General features: G+C 41.5%; 1 protein-coding gene across 4 annotated transcripts in view; it reads right to left on the bottom strand.

Annotated features, from left to right (window-relative positions):
* The window catches only part of KDM4C (lysine demethylase 4C), a 392,853-nt gene that overhangs the window by 265,325 nt on the left and 111,876 nt on the right, over positions 1–15,652 (bottom strand). The gene's annotated exons all lie outside the window — the stretch shown is intronic.

Raw genomic sequence — 15,652 nt, 5'->3', positions numbered from 1 at the left:
ACAGGACAAAGCAGAACTGCCTCATAGGGTTTCCAAGGAGTGACTGGTGGATTCAAATGGCTGACCCTTTGGTTAGCAGCCAAGCTCTCAACCACTGTGCCACCAGGGCTCTTCAGTAAAGATTACAGCCTTGGAAACTCTACGGGGCAGTCTACGCTGTCCCATAGGGTCGCTGTGAGTTGAAGTTGACTCGGCAGCCACAGGTTTGGTTTTGGTTTATCCCCAGTAAACATCAGTGTCACTGGACGTAGCGCTGGTCATAACAACGTCCAGGCTAACGGTCGGTAGCACTAAAGCAGGTGTCCCACTGGTGAGTCTTTTTGGTCCACAGGGAGAGGGAGCAAATGCTAACCTTGGCAGCTCGCTGTCCCTTCCTCCCACCTACATAACTGCATCTGCTGTCTGGGCCACAGCCGGAGAGTCAAGGGCACATTCCACGCACGGGGAGACAGAGCTGGGCTAAGAGCAAACCCTTCTCCTTTGCGTGTATCCAGCTGATTAAAGAATTACAGCTTTTACTTATAAATACTTCCAAAGTAGGTTTTTGCATTTTCAAAATGTTTCCTGTTCTTCTTGCTGGATTTTAAAAAGAAAGAAAGGGTTCAGGAGGAAAAAAACAAAGGATATTTTAGGATAGCCGAGTCTTGGTATTTGAACATTTCTCCCAGAAGTACAGTTTTCTGTCTCGGATGTTCGACTCAATCAATACAAATATATCCCAGAACTTCCATCCTTTTCTGTGCTCTACACACAGCCCAGAAGAAAACCAGAGAATAAATGTTTTGGCCTACATGAAATCCCTAGGAGCCCAGAGGATAAGGACACATCCTCACGTTGGTACCTCCACAGTTTATTCTGAAGGACATCTAACGCTGTTCTGATTTTTCTAAAGGTGGCTACGTGTGTTTCTGTCAGGGCTGTCCCTTGTTGGCAGGGACTGGAGCTGCCCTCACTGAAGGGGTGACCAGTGAGCAGCGAGCCTTCGCCTACAGCTCCGCTAGTTCCTAGGGCAACTCTGAGAAGCAAGAATGCAGGAGACGCCCAGGGTTCACTGCAGCACTGTGTGAGGTAATCAGTTTACCAGGTGCCCTCCAGTCGGCTCTGACTCATGGCGCCCCCATGTGTGTCAACGTAGAAGTATGCTCCATAGGGTTTTCAATAGCTGATTTTTCAGAAGGAGATCTCCAGGCCTTTCTTCCTAGGTGCCTATAGGGGGACTCAAATGTCTAACCTTTCAGTTAGCAGCAAACGGGGATTCCAAACTGCTTAAAGGTACTTTCCACTACCTCATGGCAGAGAGAACGAGACAAACATTTACTAAACGCTAGTTTACTAGTCCAGTAATTTACATCAATTGCCTCATTCAACCCTCACGACTATCCCATAATGGGGTATTATTGTTACTGTGCTCAAAATGAAACGATCTGTAAATGACAAAGCCAGGATTCGAACTCTGGCAGGCTTACGTGAACATTCCCCTTCTCCATCACTAACCTCCACTTACTGTCCCTGCTCCTGTCCTCCCCATCCCGGTAGCTGAGGCATAGGGCTGGCTCAGCATACCCAAGCTAGCTCAGGAGCACGGTCTTCCCCTAAACACTTGGTAGAAGCTCCCATTTTTAGCAAGATCACTTCCTCCTGCAAGAAGCTCCTGTAGTCCCTGGTCACATAGATGTTTTCTGTCCCCATTTCCCTGTAAATAAGTGGAGCGTCATACATGGGCCAGGTCAGCTCCTTCCACTGAAGCCCTTTTCTCCCGTGTATCCGGTCCAGCTATGGCTGCTCAAGTCGACCTCACCATGGGGGAAGCAAAGCTGGGGGGTCCTGCACACACAGATACGTGTCAGCTTGCCGGTTTTCCCCTAATAAATTCTATTTTCTTTATATGATATGTGTGTGCGCGTCTGCACACGCACACTCGCTTTAGACAGCAGCTACTCTGATAGCATTCAGGAATCAAACCCCCAACAGCTTGCAATAGATTTGGGAGCCAATTACAGTCTCATTCCACAACAGAAAGCACTTAACTTGACGATATTTTAGGTTAAACGCATGCAACTCCTACGCATACAATGAGCACTTCAATCAAGAAATAACTAATCTAGAGGGAATATAAAGAATAGTACAAATACCCCTTACTACACTAAATTATATCCATTTTTATCATCTTCCCTTTCATATAAAAGATAGCATTTACAATTTATAATCAATAAATATCTTCTAGGACTTTATAGTTTAGATTAGGTCAAATGCAATGAAGGAAACCCAGGTTGCTGGAAAAAAATTTATGAAGAAACACTGCCCTCTGCTGGTGAATAGTACACATTATCCATGAATCTTTAATACGAAAACAAAAGTAATCAAACACATTAATATTTAAGCACCACAGTCCATGATACAATTTACAGAGTCTAATAGGGAGTTTTCACCATATGGAAATTATAAACAAACACATCTTACATGTCTTAGCAAAAGCCAATATGTAATTTCAGGCTTTTTTACTACAATACGTAAAGGAATCTATATTCTATAGGAAAAGAGTTTCAAAGCAAAATTCCATTTTAATTGTCAACAATTTTTTGAATTATTAATTTGCCTCAATGCTGTTTATTTCCATTTTAGAATCAATGAGGAATGTTACTTTAATTAGAGATCAAATAGTAAATATAAGCTGAAGTTTAAAACGATTAAGAGCCCTGGTGGCGCAGTGGTTGACAGCCTGGCTGCTAACCAAAAGGTCAGCAGTTCAAATCTACCAGCCACTCCTTGGAAACCCTATGGGACAACTCTACTCCGTCTTACAGGGTCGCTGTAAGTCAGACTCTAGTTGACTGCAATGGGTTTTTTGGTTTTTATGAGCACATATAGACACATATATTTATAGCATCCTCTTCCCCCATAGTGGATTTTTGTTTACAAGCTAAATATCCACTAGTAGATCGATTTCAAGGGGCTCTGGTGGAGCAATGGTTAAACACTCAGCTGCTGACCAAAAGGTCAACGGCTCAAACCCACTAGCTGCTCTGTCAGAGAAAAGACCTAGCGATCTGCTCCGAGTAAGACTGTTCTTGTTGTTCGGTGCCATTGAGATGATTCCGACTCAGAGTGGCCCCTGTGACAGAGTAGAACTGCCCCACAGGGTTTCCTAAGCTGTAATCTTTATGGGAGCAGATCACCAGATCTTTTCCCCTGTGGAGAGGCTGGTGGGTTTGAAACACTGACCTTTCCGCTAGTAACCGCGTTCTTAACCGCTGAGGCACGAGGGCTCCTTCCCAGTAATTTTACAGCCTAGGGAACCTATGAGACAGCTCTGCTCTTTCACACAGGGTCACTATGAGTCAGAATCAAGCCGACAGCACACAACAACAGACAGGTTTCAGATCATCTCTACTTGGCATCTGTAAGACGCAGTTAGCCATTAGTTCAGAGCTCTATACCTAAACAAATACTGCTGGAAACTACAACTGATTAATTTTGTGAGATGTTTTTTAAATAGCACAAAATAAAACATGAATATGAATACAATCTTGTAAAAAAAGAATTCCAACACCACAGAAGTAGACAGGTGAGGGTCCCCTTATACACCTCAAATCCACAATCCATGGGCCCTAGGCCACCGCAGTTCACCATGTGTACCCTTCCATTTCTTTTTCTGTCCATTTGTATCTTTTCGAAAAGTGTTTTTAAGAAGTACATGGCTCCAAACTATGCAAGGTATTCATGAACTAGCTTTCTGGTTTTTATTTCACAATATATTTTGGAGATCTTCCTCACATCAATATAGATTTACTCCTCTCTGTGACAGCTGCATAGTTAGCGATCTTCTAAAATCTAGTTAGTCATTTCTCTACTGCTTGTATCCATATTTTTACAACAGTCAGTAAGGGGGGGGAGGGTGCTATAAATATCCTTATTTAAAAATGGCCACGAGAATAGTTCCTGGAATCCTTGGTCCATGTTATAAGTCTGAGATTGAAAAATCCATGAACTAACATATATATGTATGTCACACAGATCAGTACACGTATACTCATTGCCATCAAGTCGATTCCAACTCACAGCAACCCTACAGGACAGAGCAGAACTGCCCCGTAGTGTTTCCAAGGAGCAGCTGGTAGATTCAAACTGCTGACTTTTTGGTTAGCAGCCACAGCTCTTAACCACTGCGCCATCAGGGCTCCATCAATTCACAAGCACTGTGCAAAACAGTTTTACATTTAGAGGAGACTTACATGAGTCAAAATTGAACAGCAACGGGTATAATGGGTATCACTGAGAAACTCACTTGAGTCTACAATTATACACAAATAACTATATAAAAGTACTGCCAAACATGTTTTAGTGACTCAAGAACAGAGAGAAATCGTTACAGTTAACATTAGAAGCAAATGTCAAGTTCTTTAAAAACCCAAAGTTGTACCTGTACGGAGAGAAAATGAACATCATATGTTTGTGGAAAAAATTATCTGAGCAGTCACATGTTTCTGACTACTCAGAAACAGACAACTTACATTAAAGGGTTATCCAGTGAATGGTACAGTCTTAGAATCGCAGTGTCCCCCAATCTCTCCTCGTTATATGGCTATTATTTTCTGTTGCAGCTGAAACCCCAAGCCAAAATTACAAACAGCTCTATAAGCAGCACGTTGCCTTGAAGTTCGTCCTCGCTTATCTCTGCTCAGTCTGCTCAGTAATCCATACAAGCACAGTGATTAGTTCTGCTATGGGCTTAAACAGCAACATGCCAATGGCATCAAGTGGGCTCACTGTGCCCTCCTTTCACTTAGCAATGAATTTACTCAGAAGCACAGTCACGAGCAGTCAAGCTGTCAGTGTGCTCCTTCCTGCAAAATTTACTGAGGCAAGTGCTCTACCTCCTGCACACGTCCACGCAGTGTCGTGTAAAGCCACCTGCAGACAAGAATGGATCTTTCTTAAGTCCCCCACCCCCTGCAAACTATGCAGTCCCAAAGAGTCTACCCTCCTCTGTCAAGTGTATAGCTTAAGGCACGGATGGGTATTTAATCTGCATTTTGTCTTCCCTTTCTGTTCAACACCCACTTCCTTCTGTTCTCCTAGTTCTACTTCCCCAAGCCTGCACTTGCCTCGCCCTTTGCCTCCCCAGCTTCTGCCTGAGTCAAGATCATGGTGTTTGGGATGGGTCTGGTTCTGCCGTCACTGCATCCTGGCATGACGGGCTGAAGACCTCTCTCCTGACCCCCTGGGAGATCGTTATGCAGTGTGTTTATCCTTTCCTGCTCTGTCAGGATGAGTCCCATGAACCCATCCATTTAACAGAGGCAGATCCCATAGGGTTTCCATAAGTAAAAAGTACAGTTTATTTCAAAGCTTAATAATTATGAATTCTACAAAAAATCAATCTGATTCTATCTGCTATCATGTCAATCAGTTCCAGAATGGAGAAAATAAACAGGGAAAAAGAAAAAAGGTGTTCTCCTACAATGAAATCAACACAAACTGTACCGTATCAGTCTAACAAAACTAAACTCTACATGCACCTCTTGAAAGTCTAGGTTTCTAAACTTCCCAACCTCAAAATGTTTCTTTGGAAATGCAGTGAATGGCAACGTCCCAGTTTTCTGGGTAAAGTAAGTGCATCAGTAACTCAGTCACTGGTGTAGGCTTCAGATTCTCCATGCGTGTTTTAGTTATCTAGTGCTGCTATACCAGAAATACAAGTGGATGGCTTCAACACAGAGGAATTTATTCTCTCACAGTCTGGGAGGCTAGAAGTCTCAATTCAGGGTGCCAGCTCCAGGGGACGGCTTTGTCTCTCTGTTGGTTCTGAGGAATGCCCTTGTCATCAATCTTCCTCTGGTCTAGGAGATTTTCAGTGCAGGGACACCAGGTCCAAAGTACGCTCTCTGCTCCAGGCACTGCTTTCTTGGTGGTATGAGAACCTCCGTCTCTCTGCTCCCTTCTCTCTTTTATATCTCAAAAGAGATTGACTCAAGATACAACCTAATCTTGTAGACTGAGTCCTGCCATATTAACATAATTGCCTCTAATCCTCTCTCAGTAACATCACAGAGGTAGTATTTACAACACACAAGAAAATCACACCAGATAACAAAATGGTGGACAACCACACAATACTGGGAATCATGGCCTAGCCAAGTTGACACACACTTTGGGGGGACACAATTCAATCCATAACAAACAGTGGGTACTTGTGGAAATATGGATCGAAATGACCAATTTCTTTTCTTCATTTTCACACAGGCTGCCCTGACTATTGGGATCACCAAAAATGTGAACAAAAAGTAAAGCGGTAACAGAAGCGGAACAAGGATCTGTGCTCACACCAACATTTTTCAGTCCAGGACTGAGTGGATGAATACAATACAGAATGATTAGCTTTGTCACAGACTCCTTCCACTTCAATCAAACCTAAAAAACCCATTGCTGTTGAGTCAATTCCGACTCATAGCGACAATATAGGACAGAGGAGAACTGCCCCATAGGGTTTCCAAGGAGTGGCTGGTAGACTCAAACTCCTGACCTTCTGGTTAGCAGCTGAGCTTTTAACTACTGCACCACCAGGGCTCCTCCACTTTAACAGCACCAGCAAATACGTCTGTAGAAGTAACTGGACCACAAAGCATCATGAATTGATCATATGGAACATACGCTATAAAAATACCTTTTAGGATACACTGCTACAGTGTAAACCCACCAACAAACCCAAGAACAGCAATTTCTTTATCTACAAGGTCTTGATCAAGGCCATGCTTACTCACAGCAAACATTTCAGGGCTTGGATTCGGCATTAATTCTGATAGTCGTAAGCGTAAACAGCACCAAAATTCAGAAGAAACTCGCTAACATTCTCTCTAATAAAATGTGAAATACTAAAGCATGAAATCACATTTTCTACAAATTATAACCATGTATCCAAGGAACATGCTCCCTGTGGTAATGGCTGTGGTTGTAAGAGACAAAATCTAGACGTTACAGAACATAAACATTTAACACTGAGTCACTCACTACTGACACGTGGGGAAATAAGGAACGGAGAAGAGTTTCAAACAGGTGCTAAGCAGGTTGTAGGGTACTTCTTTGTTCATAATTTTCCCCCTCATTTATCCTCGTCTCTCCTCTGCCAAGACAGCCTCCAATGTGTATTACTAGTATACTGTATTATGTGTCGTGGAGTTGATTCCAACTCTCAGCGACCCCATGGGACAGAGTAGAACTGCTCCGCAGGGTTTTTTTTGCTGTAATGTTTATGGAAACAGATCACCTGGTCTCTCTCCTGAGGAGCTGCTGGGCAGGATCAGTGGTTACCGAGCTCTTAACCATTTGCACCACCAGGGCTCCTATCGGTATACTAATGATGCATTTGTTCTTCCTCAACCCCACTGTGGCATCCCCCTAAATGGAAAAGCTTGCATTTAACTGGTAAAATATAGATGGTTTATGCTCTTTGATTATTTTATTTTAAGAATGACAGGAAACTAAGCAGTATTTTAAGTATCATCTGCTCTTCGGCAACAACAGTCAATAATTTCTTGATTCCCTTACTTCATGTACAAGTTATAAATCTACAGCATCCTTTAAGGTTATAGCAATCAGTATTTGGTTTTACACGTGGTCCTCGTTGCTTATGCATCTACTCAGAAACCAGGCTGGCTTTCTTTTCCTTTGTGGCATTTCTGTTTGAATTTCCCATTATCACGGAATTGTTAGGTAAAGTCATTAAGTAACTCTGCCCTGGCATGTCTTCCCAATACAGCAGGATAATCCCTTATGAGGCCAGAGAAATATATTCTAAAGGAACTTGTTAACATGTATTTGAACAATCTGAATCCTACAAATATGAGGACATAGTTCCAAACACTGTCGCACAGTAAAACTGAAAGTAGGATGGCATTATAACTATCTTCCAGTATTAACTGTGGTGGAATCAGCTGAGATGGCAGGGGCGGGTGGCCCCGTCAACAAAGAAAGGACCGGAAGTGTGCGAGTGCACCGGGTCCACCTCGCCGTCTGCTCAGCCGGCTAAATGAAAACAGAGCAATGAACTAAGGCATTGATTTTCAAAGTTGTGATTTGTTAACAAGATTGGTGCAATGACCTCTTATGCACTCCTGTGTTTCTGTATTGGCCCTCGGGAAGAAAAATCTACTGTAAACCACCTGTCATACTGGTATAAGCTAGAAGATTCTTCTAATAAATATCTATAGCCTAAACATGTTTTACTTGCCATAAATGAAAGATGTATTATAAGGAAAAGCCAGAGGGCAAAACAATGTGTACATATTGATCAATTGTGTGGATTTTTTTAAAAGATATGTACATATGCTGATATTTTCTGAAGGGATATACAAGGAGCTGTTAACACTGTATCTTTAAGGAAGGGACTGGAAATGGGTGTCACTAAATATTTGTCTGTACTCTTTTTTTTTTTTTTTAGCCAAAGGCATGTATTAATTTTTTTTCTTTTTCTTTAATTTTAACAATGGGTATTTGAGTAGTAATATTAGGAGCCATACTTCTTCACTTTAAAATAATTTTCTTTAAAACTAAATTCTAGTATACAGACATGCCATAACTGACTCAATCATTTCCACATTGTTGGACATTTTCAGTTATAATTCGATTTTTACTGTTAAAACTAGCACTACAACAATCATCTTTGTAAATGAACTCCTGCCTACATTTCTCATTATTTCCCAGGGTGTAAGAAATGGGTGAGATGACACAGAGATGTTCCCAGGTGTAGCTAAACCGTCTACCTGCTTTTCAGGTGGTTCAGACCAATTACACACCAACAGAAGAGCAGAGATTCAGTCTACCAACTGCCTTCTCCTAAGCAAGGGAACCTTCCTTCCATCTTTGCTAATACAGTAAGAAACAAAAACCCTTTGTTATGACTTTGAACACTACTGAAGTTTAGACTTTTTTTTTCCACTTTTATTTACCGGTAAAGAAGCAGGTTTTCATGCTATTTCGATAATTATCAAAACAGCTCAATGTTTAAATCATTAACACTTAAAAATAAAGGGCAGCCCTGAATACACATCCCTGAGGACTGGGGATACTCTACCAAGACTCACTGAAAATTATTACTAGGCCTTACAAAAGTACTTTTTATGAAAATTGGGAAATTTAGTTGCCTACAAAGTAGCTAACATTTTGTCTTAATTCAATTTTTTAAAAACCTGGAGTATGGGAAACCCGTGTGAACTAGAGTCAAACCTAGCAGTAATCTGTAGCATCCATGATGGCTTCTTTCCAGGAGTTTCTACAACATAAGCTCTTCCAAATTCAGCACAGGGCACAAGAGTTGCAGAATGTTTGAAGACATCATCAACAACTCCTTCAAATTCCCCCTCTCATCAGTCTGGCCCACAGAACCCCAGCACTGTCAGCTGAAGACACTTCCGTTTTCACAGCGCCCTCATTCTGAGAGGATGGGGAAATCAGTAGGAAGACGGAGCGGCCCATCTGCCCAGCTGGCTGTTGTTAGTGCTTGTCCTGCGAACACCATCACCACAGCACTGCCTCTCAAAAACTCCAACTGAACTTGGACACCAAAACCCCTCAAACCCACTGCTGTTGGGTTGATTCCAACTCATAGTGACCCTCTAGGACAGAGTAGGACTGCCCCACAGGGTTTCCAAGGCTATAAATCTTCACGAAAGTAGGCTGCCATATCTTTCTCCCGTGCTGCTGGGTTCAAAGTGTCGACCTTTCCGTTTGCAGCCAAGCACAACCATGGCTCCTTTTATGCATTTAGTGTCATTTGTTTTTCATAACTGAACTCTAAGAAGCTATAACCCCCATTTTCCAGATGGGAATTGTAAGATTTAAAGAGGTTAGTTAAGTACTTGCTCCCAATCACACAGTTACGCAAAACCAGAAAGCAAACTGGAGTCCGGCTACGCGTTTAACTTGCACCCCTCACCACAACACAACAAAGCTGTTTCTTTACATGAGGAAACAAAGCTCCACAGAATTACATACACAGCCCGAGACAGATCACGGAGCTGAGATTCAAGACAAACTCTATTACTCTCCACAGAGGCTCTTCCTCCACCACCCTGGGCTGCCTCCCTTGACCGATTCCCACAGCAAACCTCAGCAAGTCGTGCAGTCTCAGGAACTACTAGAGCTGTATTTCTAATCAAGCTTCAACGGGAGATGCAAGATGTAATTAATTTTATAAAACTAACTTTGATATTACACAGAGAACATAAGGCATACTAATTTTTCCCTCCTTAATATATTTTTCTAATTTTGCATTTTCCTAACAGATTATAACAACAAAAATACTAGTAACATATATGTGTATACGTATACCAATTCTCATCCCCTCCCCCCAAAATACTAATATCTATAATTATAAAAAAGAAAACTGCCCAATAATAAGATTTAATTTCTTCATTTTTTAAATAGCACTACAACTATACGTTGAAACTTCCTTTACTTAACCGTTTATTCACTGGCTATACTTACATCTGATAAAAATCAAAATGTCAACAGGGAGACACACAGAATCATCATAAAAACTGTACTTAGCATTACATGCAAGAAGGCATACAAGTAGTGATGTTCTCACTTAAATACAGTACTTAGAAAAATATAAAATGATCAATACAAAGGAAAGACAAGGTTAATGCCTGGCAGAATTGGTTGTAAGTATACACTGCACAAAGAATTAATACTGTTAAGTATACCAAAGGAAATCCTACCCCTACGGTATTCCACAGTACCCGGAAGTCACACTTCCTTTGCCTTTCTGGCTTTAGAAAAAGGCAAAACATATTACTGGCGACAGCTTAGAGGAAAAAAAAAAGTATAGTAAATTACAATAATAGCCACAACTGAAGAGAGGAAGAGAACTAATAATTGAACTTCTATATTGTATCAGACCTTCTTAGGGTCTGCCTATCTTGGGACACCTTCCCTCTGTGATCCTTCTCATTGCAAAGGTGTAGACCTGTTAAAACACTAACAGATAGAGATTGATCACCCAGAGATTGAGCTCTTTGATATTCTAAATATCAAAACCGTATTCAGCTATTACCTTCATCACTTTCAGCCTTCTGCCTGAGAATGGAAAACTTCAATCATCCAAATGGGCCTGGCGCCTTGGCCGGCAGGGAGAGGCTCCTGTGGCTACAGCCCTGTGGTGAATCTCAAGGCCTCAGTTCTGGCCAGCAGGACAGGGTGTTCTAACCTGTTTCTATCACCCTGCTCAGAGCAGAGACAGAAGAGGTTGAAGGATCCACAGATGTCAACCCAATTATAGCCACTGAGCTCAGTGAAACCCCAATAAAACTCTGTCGTGATTCAGAAGGGACACGCAAAACGATCAAGCCAGCAGTGTTCCCACCCAGGACTTCAAACTGGGCATCTGCGTATGCTGCTCTTGGCTCTTCGGCACAGAGAAGCAGTATCTCGAGACAAGGGGAACCGTGGCCTTAGTCAGTGTGCCTTGTGTTGCTGTTCTTAGTTGCCTTGCGCTGACTCCAACTCATAGCAACCCTAAGTGTGCAGAGTAGAACTGCTCCATAGGGTTTTCAAGGCTGTGACCTTTCAGAAACAGATGGCCAGGCCTTACTTCCAAGGCACTTTTGGGTGGGTCTGAACCACCAATCTTTTGGTTAGCAAGTCCTGCGCTTAACCATCAGCGCCAGCCAGAGACTTCCTTGGTAAAGAAGTTCTAATTCACTCTAGCTCTCCACTGAGAGAGAAAAGGCATCATGTGGTTGTGCCGGAGGGTTCAGACCCCACCTGAGGAGTTTCCCCAAGTCGTCCTTTAGCTTGCTTTTTACTGAAGTCACCACCTGTTATCCAAAGACCATATCAATCTTTCAAGATACTAATTGTCATGGATTGAACTGTGTCAGCCCAAAATACCTGTCAACTTGCTAGGCCATGATTCCCAGTATTGTGTGATTGTCCACCATTTCATCATCTGATGTGATTTTCCTATGTGTTGTAAATCCTATCTCTATAATGTTAATGAGATGGGATTAGTGGCAGTTATGTTGATGAGATCTACAAGGTTAGATTGTGCCCTGAGCCAAACTCTTTTGAGATATAAAAGAGAGAAGCGAGCAGAGAGACAAGAGAGACCTCGTACCACCAAGAAAGCAGAGGCAGGAGGGCACGCCTTTGGACCTGGGGTCCTTGAGCTGAAAAACTCCTAGACCAGGGGAGGATTGATGACAAGGACCTTCCTCCAGAGCTGACAGAGAAGAGAAAGCCTTCCCTGGAGCTGACACCCTGAATCTGATCTTGTAGCCTACTAAACTGTGAAAGAATAAATTTCTCTTTGTTGAAGCCATCCACTTGAGGTATTTCTGTTATAGCAGCACTAGATAACTAAGACAGGGATTAACAGCAAACAATTAGCAATGAGATCATAAAGCTATCAAGGGGGTCAAACGCCACCAAGCAGCTGCACCCGTGTTCGAATTTAGTCTGCCTGGCTACAAACTGCTCTCTTCACCCTTTACCTGCTGCCTCCTGACCCATGTGTTCACATTTCAAAACACAGCTTCCAAGTCAAGAGAAGAACAAGACCGCTATTTAACTTTACAGTCTCAGTAAGGCCACATGATTTTCCAAAAAAAAAAAAAAAATCAGCTTCTTAGTGGTAGACAGAGAAGTGACTTTATTCAAATGGTCCATATTTTCTTTTTCTTGAATTGTCTTAAAACCTTCCAAATCTACCGTTTCCTATTATGTGATGAAATCTCAAGCTCAATTATCTGAGTGGACATGATGAGTTAAGTTGTGAAGACTCATTTCAGGTATGGGCAGGGGAGCTTGAAGTTCTCAAGAGGCAATTTGTAAATAAAGGAAACTAATTCTTATATATTTGTGATTATTTTGTTTTGTGTGACAAAGCTCTCGTTGAAATGTTAGCTGAAGTGTAAAAAGGGGTTTTGTTTTGTTTTTTAATCCCTACTTGGATAGAGCTTTCGTTCTAGTGGGAAATAGAAAAACAAAATAAATTAGAATAATATATACAGTATGTTAGCAAAAAGAGGAAAATTAAGCTTAGAGGGGAGACAGGGAATATAGGGGAAGGTGAAAGAAAGTTATTTCCAGATATTTTAAATATCTTAAAGTATATGAAGGTGTAACAGCTTAAAAACAAATTATTCCCAGTGGAGTATTTAGGTTGTTCTAAAGAGCCAACTTTACTTTTTCTTAAGCTGCTGACTTAAGGTACCATGATTACAGGTGAAAAAAATAAATTTCTATCCCTACAACCATTCAAGTCCATAATCCAGCAAATTTAAGTTACCAACAAATGACATCAGTCTCCCCAGCTCTAAGGATTCGAGCCCCAGGTATCTCTCCTGCAGACACGACGTGCATTAACCAGCTGGCTCTATACCATACGACTTCAAGTCTCTGGTTTTCTGAATCACACAATACTTTGTCAGTATAATGTGAAGACATCGTGCGAATCTTTTCGTTGCACTGCTTCAAACCCCGCCAGATAAAAAAATACTAATTTCCCAGGCAGGGGACAAGCTCTTTTAGGGCATGCCTTCGTTTGGTGCGTTTTTCTCTACACAGTATGGTCCCTATATGATGTTCCCTCTGAGCTTTGATAAAAGCACAGCAGAGCCGCTCATCAGTACATGTCAAGTTACATGACCAGGGGTAGGATGCAGATCCAGAGTAGAAAGTGAAGGTAAATGAAAAAATGCAGAATATAACAATCTCTATGCTCAAGAAGTTCGTAATACAGAGACCATACCAGACACTTAGACTGCCAAGAAATATTAAATGAGCAACGTGCAAGAGTCTCCATTTATAATGGCCTTCTCATGCCATTAAGAACAGAGAAATGTCACTGTATGAGTATTTTGTGATCTAAAGTATATGAAAATATAACCTAGAGACTCATTGCTAAAATGATTCCTGATTGTTTTAATAAAGACTGTTCAAGATTGAAGATTTTTTTTGGAAGGATGCTATCTGATTTAAGAAAAACCAAATTTAATTTTAGAGAAGGATTGAAACACAAAATAGGATGAATCCATATCACGGCTCTTGTATGCCAGACAACTGAGCAGCTGAAGTCCCTTCTAGATCAAAGGGAACTCAATTTCAGAATTCTATTGTCTCTTTTTAAACTTGTTCGAACGTTGGAGGATTCAAATGTCAGAATGCTTTGAAATTAGACAATGAAGTAAAACTCCTGGAGTTCATCAGAGAACATCCCCAGCTCCATGGTACAAGTTTTCAACTTTCTGACACATCATGTTAACAGATTATCACTTAAAATAAAATTAATGCAAAATAAATGGTATCTTTTTGGTGCCACCAACTATCATCTCTCCTTCCAAGAAAATAACATGACTTATCCCGCCGCAGACAAGTCTCTCACTGCACACATTGTAATAAATACACTACTTCTGATGGTGTGGGCTAGATATGACTGTCCCCAAAACAATGATTCTTTTTTACTCAAGGAAATTAGTACAGTAAATAACTTTTCTTCCCTTCGAGACAATCGCAATGCTTGAGGCGGCTACAACACAAAAACAAAATAACTTCACAAATGTCTCCAAACAGTCAAGCTGAAAATCTAAGCCAAAGTTTCATTTAACAGCCTGTCAGGTTTTCGAAGGGAAGCTAATGAATGCAGTGGCAAACAAATCCATCAAACCTAACATCAAAACAACAGCACTTCATCCCACCAAACGGAAAAATTAAACACAACCTGCAGGCCAGCTCTTTGATCTGACCGAGCTGGGACGCCACCTTCCAAGCTCCAACAAAGCAGCTGCACAGACGTCATCATGGACTCCATTTGGCCACAGAAGGGGAGAATGTGCCAGAAACTGAACACATTCGTCTCAAATGTGCACAAGCATCTTCTTTCAATTGCTAACCTATCTGTTACATATTTTTAAATCACTACCAGAAAAAAATATATACAGCATTACATTCTAGATTAGTCTGATGTTCAATGTTCAAAGCTATGAAGATGCCTAAAAGAAACAGCTGGGTGGTATGGCCAATAATACTACAGCTTTCCAAGGGAGGATTTATTTAAAGCCTTTGTGTTCTTTATGAAAGGTCCCTGAAGACAAAGAAACCTCGTCTTTCTTCGTTAACACAAACACAGCACCACGCCTACCGCAGAGGAGAGCTCCTTGAGCACTCACCAAACAAACCTGAACTCTGCCCAGGTCAGCAAGCACATGGGCATGGCCACTTGGAACATTAGTCTCATCTTCTTTTCAGTGAAAACTTTACCTCTGAGTTATCAAAACCCAGAAAAACCAAACCGTTGCCATCGAGTCCATTCCAACTCATGGTGACCCCATATGTGGAAGTGTAACCCCAACACGCATATTATTGCACCTGGGGCATCTTAGCCTTGGGGAGGAGCTACTCTGGCCGATACCATGAACTAGCTCTGAAATTTATAGTAAACAGGCACCAAATAATTTTTCTGGTGACTCTGAACAGCTGTGTGATAGCCAAATTATTGATTAAAGATACAAACCATAAAATAACATATCTTGTTATAACCTCGCGGATATTACATTGTTTCACTGCATATGCAAGTACTACATTTCTGCAAAAGTACTGCAGTACCTGGCCAGGTGCACATGCTTACGTTTCTATTTTTTATTAGGTTTATCAT

The sequence above is a fragment of the Trichechus manatus genome, unplaced genomic scaffold, assembly GCF_000243295.1.
Source record: "Trichechus manatus latirostris isolate Lorelei unplaced genomic scaffold, TriManLat1.0 scaffold00025, whole genome shotgun sequence".
NCBI lineage: Eukaryota > Metazoa > Chordata > Mammalia > Sirenia > Trichechidae > Trichechus > Trichechus manatus.
This window is presented reverse-complemented; position numbering and strand designations above follow the sequence as displayed.